At 41.6% G+C, this 5490-nt stretch overlaps 1 long non-coding RNA gene across 1 annotated transcript; it reads left to right on the top strand.

Annotated features, from left to right (window-relative positions):
• Positions 1-2227: 2227 nt before the first annotated feature.
• Positions 2228-3819, top strand: LOC146286400 (uncharacterized). The gene is made up of 4 exons (XR_014758531.1): positions 2228-2552; positions 2758-2881; positions 2962-3069; positions 3237-3819. It is a non-coding gene; the product is annotated as an uncharacterized LOC146286400 (long non-coding RNA).
• The last annotated feature ends 1671 nt before the right edge of the window (positions 3820-5490 follow it).

The following is a 5490-nucleotide window of genomic DNA, read 5'->3' as shown; positions in this document are numbered from 1 at the left end:
GTCACTCGGCTGGCCTGGGAACGCCTCGGGGTCCCCCAGGAAAAGGTGGTGGAAGTGGCCGGGGAGAGGGAAGCCTGGGCCTCCCTGCTTCGGTCGTTGCCCCCGCGACCCGATCCCCGGACAAGCGGCAGATGACGACGACGACGACGATACAGACCCAACGGCGTCATTGCACTTACAATTAGAAACCAAGTATTTTCTTGCGTCTCAGCTCGCAACTCTGCTCAAAGTTGATACATAACAGAAAATACTCAGTGTGTGCTACGAAGGAAGGAAATTGCATGTTGTGCATATTCTTCAAGACTTTTTACTTTTGTCTGCATGTCATAGTTAGTACATTTGAGCTTTAGTTTGTGTGCATGCATCAGCTATTGCTTGATAATAGTAACCATTTCAAGTAGACCATAGAGACAGGTGTGAATCCGATCAGTACAATAGGCCGTTTTTGAACTGTTAAATTATTAAATTGAAAACAATGTAGTTGATATAACCCCTGTTAAAAGCTAACTTATCGTTATATTTGTATTACAAATAGTAGAACACTCACTCATCTATGAAAAATACTTTTCACCACAAATTGCAAAAAGTTCCTATCAAAATATAGATGTTATGGCAATTTATGTAGTATTTTTATGTTTGGGTCCCAGGGAGACACCATATTTCTCTTTTGGGTCTCGAGCAAAAAAGGTTTTGGAACCCCTGACCTAAGTGTAGCTACGTAGCGGTACCAGAGCCTGTTTAAGGAGAGCCACTCCCTATTAAAAGAGTTCCACTGGGGGTGATCGCGAGCGAGTGCATGTTGAATGGGAGTCTATGGAGCTAAACGGCTAAATTTGTCTCTTTCGCCTGATTGTCATTGAGAAATCTCAGATTTGATTGTAGTTGTTGCATGTTCAACATGGATTATAGGTCTAAAGTTGAATGAACGAGTACTTATGTCTGTGATTTCTTACAGGGTGAGTCATTGTTGCCCATAACACGCTAGCATTCTGCTAATGAATGCTGATTGGTTAGTGAAGGACTGATACGAGTTCCCGCTTGATGGCATCCGAAGCGGAATCAGAATGTTAGAGTATTAGCAACATTAGCACTAACATTAGCAAGCCAAAACGCTTTCTAGCATCGTAGCATGTGTATTGACAGGGAGAGCCTAACCTGTCAGCTGTGTTGTCGATGCCTTGAGAGAAAAAAGAAGTGACCAGAACTTGCCGTAAAGGAGTAGCTCTGGTCGTCTGATGTGTATGATGTCAATTACATTTTCAAAGGCTTTTTAGAACAGAAAAGCGACTTTAAAAAAATCTAACAGCCAGCAGTGTGTATTTTTTTGCGTCCCCTTTCGAATTCAGAATTAAAATTACTAGACAAAAAATTATATCCTGAGAAAAGTGGATTTTGAGGGGTATTGCTCCATAGACCTCCATTCATTCTGCAGTCGCTCGTTACGCCCTCACATTAGGGTTGCCAACTTCCTCAACCCCAAATGCGGGACACCCCCCCGCCCCCCGCTAATGTATGCAAAATATGTGCCTGATGTGATGCTAGTTAAGGACTTCCATGGTTAATGCGAGCGCACGTCCCGCGCGAGCAAATTTTTGGGGCTGATTTCAGCGAAAATATGTTTTTGGAGCTTGAAACAAACAAACATAGCCGTTTCTCCAATTGGTAAAACGTTGTCTAGTGAAGGTAATTACGTGTACGTTTCTTAGCCTGGTTTTCCATCTTTATATTGTCTCAAATTAGCTTTCGAACTGTCAGTGTCACTGTTGTGTGCAAGCGGCACTAAGGGCTGCATACGTTCATTTGGAATTTTCCACCGGAGCTTTAGCTACCTGGCTAACGTTGCGTTTTCTCCTCCTGTGTTCAATGACTCAATTCATCAAGCTGTAGCTAACGTTAGCTAAGTCTATGTCAACAGAGCTCCTGGGTAACTTAATTTAGATATACCAGAAAATATAAAAAGTATTGAAACCATCATTCACCAAATTCAGTCAGGTAAATCGCCGAGGCCAGGGGCCGGTTGCACAAAACACCTTAAGTTTTTTCCTTAAGTATGACACTTAAGGGTAAATTTCTCCTTAGGTAAGGGATTTACTTAAGGGGGTTGCACAGAATCCCTTAAATGGTTTCCTTAGCTAAGGTGAAACGTTAAGGGATTTACTACATTAAACGTGATTTCACAGCAGTAAAATTCGACCGTTTCCACGGTGACCGCGTCTGTTCAGTTTAATCGTTAGTAGGCCTACATCACCTTACAAGAGCTACAGTAGAGCTAAAAATGGAAGGAAAAAAGGCAAGAAAACCGAATTGGTCAGAGGAGGAAAAGATTGTACTTCTACAGGAATATAGCAAAAGAAAACACATACTGAAAAGTAAATTCGATCCGCACATAACAGCCCACAAAAAACTACGAATTTGGGAGGAAATAGCAACCAACATAAACTCACGAAGTTTGATCAAACGGTCAATTTCAGAAATTCAAAAAAAATATGATAACTTAACTGTAATGTCCAAAAAAGAGATCACGCATTTCAGGAGGGAGTCCAACAAAACTGGTGAGATCTAATTTACTTGTAGGTGTAGCTTACTGTAGTTGCTACACAGTAACGTTTTGTAACATTTACTGTTACAGTAGCTAGTCGAGGTAGACTAGCCGACCCGTAATAGCCTTCATGTTTAGACTGCAGCAGCATAGTAGCCAGAGTGCTATAAAACAACTACATTGACAGAAAATACATTTTGTTTGAAATACATTTTCAGGCGGTGGTCCACCTCCAAAACCACTTTCAGATGAGGCAGTGATGGTAGCAAACATCATTGGTAGCGACTCACCTACTATGGTTGGGATTACTGGCGGAGGAGAGAGCGGTGGTCAATTGGAAAGGTAGCGAGTCATTAGTTTATGCCTAATTCGTGATATTATTGTTAGGGACATGTGAAGTAAACCACTAAAACCTTCTTCAGTGAGCCAGATGATGAAATCATCGATGATGCAAGTAACGTTGCAAACGCAACGACTGTCCGGTGTTGCAGCCCAGCGAACCCTCACCCTCGGACACGAAAAGTGTCAAAGTAAGAAGATATCTAACAAAGTAGCTTATTCAGTTATCAAATATAATTCTTCTTGAAGTGTAGTTAAAGTTCACATAGCCCTAAATATCTTTACCGTTTTATATTACCTTTTTGCACGTCGGCTATAATGTTGCATTATCGCATATCCCCTCTTTTTTTCATTGCAGAGAAACCGGAGATCCTACCATCCTATCACTCCAAAGGGAAGTTTTGCTTCTCCAAAAACAAAAATTACAGATACAAATTGAGAACTTGAACGTGGAGCAGAGAAATTTGAAGATGCTGAATATTTTATTACAATACAAGATGAGCAAGCTCCCTGAAGAATCCTTGGGTGTAACATTAACTGTTATGGAAGAATAACCATATTTACAACAAAATCAAAACAAAATCAAACAAGATCAAATAATTAACTTTCAATAAAAAATACAATTTGCCTATTAAATGATTCATTCTTTTGTGTAGGCCTATAGCCTGTCACATTTAACTGAAGAAATTGTTCACTATAGCCTCACGCATAGTGTAGCCATTGTTTTCCACTTCTTCATCCTCTTCAAATTCTTCCATGGCATGCTGCTCCTCCTCCTCCTCATGTACAGTGAAGTTCTTCGACAGGTTGAACAGCACCACACATGCTAAAATTATCTTGCATGCTCTGCCTGGATCAACACGCAGCTCAGCATGCAGGCAGTGGAAGCGGCGTTTCAACTGTCCGTTGACCCTCTCAACAATGGCCCGTGTCTTGCACAGACCAAAGTTGTAGTTCTCCTGTGTGGGAGATGGAGATTGGAGGCTATAAATTATTATCAATAAAATGGACTAAATTTGGCTATAGGCCCCAATTAAGGTCAAGAATGCAGCTGATAAAAGGTGAGACCACTTGCCTGAGATCTATTGGCAGGATTCCTGAAGGGTGTCATAAGCCATGAACGGCATGGATACCCACTGTCTCCAAGTAGGATGCCTTTGTGAAGACCCTCCCCAAACTCCCTTGCTAGGTTGCTTTCCTCCAGTATCCGAGCTTCATGGGTACTGCCAGGCCATTGTGCAACGACGTTGGTGATCTTGTTTACATGATTACAAACTAACTGGACGTTGATTGAATGTAAATTTTTTCTCTTTACAAATTGGAAACCGGCAACATGATAGAAGTGCGCCGCTATCTCATCCTCTTCTTGTTGAGACGGGAACTTAACTACGGTGTTCAGCAGACGGGTAAGACCGTTAGAAACTCTATGTATGACGCGGGACACCGTTGACTTATGTAGCCTACATGAAATACCTCTCCCATTACTGACTGAAACGATCCCGTTGCATAGAACCGTAGCGCAATTAGGAGCTGCAATACGGCTGGAAGAGCACAGCTGCGGAAAGTTGAGTGACCCAACTCTAAACGGCCGGACAATTGGTAAATTGACTGCCGGTCAAATCTATAATTTAAGATCAATTGCTCATCATTAAGTGTATTGGGTTTTCGCGGTCGCGGAACACTCTTCTTGGGATAGGCCTACGTTCATTTATCTACATAAACTCGGCCATGTTACGGATTAAAAATGAACTAGAGGTACCTTAAGTTTTCTTCCTTAGTTTGGTTGCTAAGGTCTTTTGTGCAACGCTTTAACGAACTTTAAGGGATTCCTTAAGTATAAGACGAAGTTAAGAAGAAAACCTTAAATACTTAAGGGAACATTTAAGGAAACCTTAAGGAAAATACTTAAGGGTGCTTTGTGCAACCGATCACATTTTAAGGAAACCCTTAACTCTGACTTTAAGGGAAATCTTAACTTAAGGTGCTTTGTGCAACCGGCCCCAGGAGTGCTTTCAGCTTCTGATGGTCGTCTGCACTGGTGATGCAAGGCCCTTCGCGTTACTAAATAAGAATACCGGCCGGCGAGGGTGTGATTGGAAAACGGGACAAATCAAAATCACCCATAAATTGGGATGTCCCCGACAAATCGGGACGGTTGGCAACCCTACCTCACATGGAACTACAACTGTAACCAGTTCAGAACCCGGAAGTTTCCCGAAAGTGGCAGTTCTCCCCATAGATATATTTATAATAAGGGTGGTTTAAATCAAGCATTCTGAAGATTCTGAAGATGAAGGCAAATGGCTTGCAGTCGGCATTAATTCAACCAATTCAAAATTAAACCCAAAATAGTTTCTGACTCACCAATCGGTAGGCTATTATTTGTAGTTATAATACGGGTGGTTTAAATCAAGCATTCTGATTGGTTGAGAGTGAGTCACGGGGTGTGTTTTATTGAGCATAAAGTACTGTACGCCCAGAGAATGCTCTGGTATGCCTTATTACATTTACCTTAAAACTGGAGCGTTCCATATTAGTGCGCACTCAAAATAACTAAAATGTTGCCGAAGAAAAAGACTGTCTATAAGTAACTACTGGCATGCAGCAATTTA

Source organism: Hypomesus nipponensis, chromosome 6 (genome assembly GCF_054491055.1).
Source record: "Hypomesus nipponensis isolate SF chromosome 6, ASM5449105v1, whole genome shotgun sequence".
Lineage (NCBI taxonomy): Eukaryota > Metazoa > Chordata > Actinopteri > Osmeriformes > Osmeridae > Hypomesus > Hypomesus nipponensis.
Note: the sequence above shows the minus strand (reverse complement) of the source record. Positions and strands in the feature narration are given on the sequence as shown.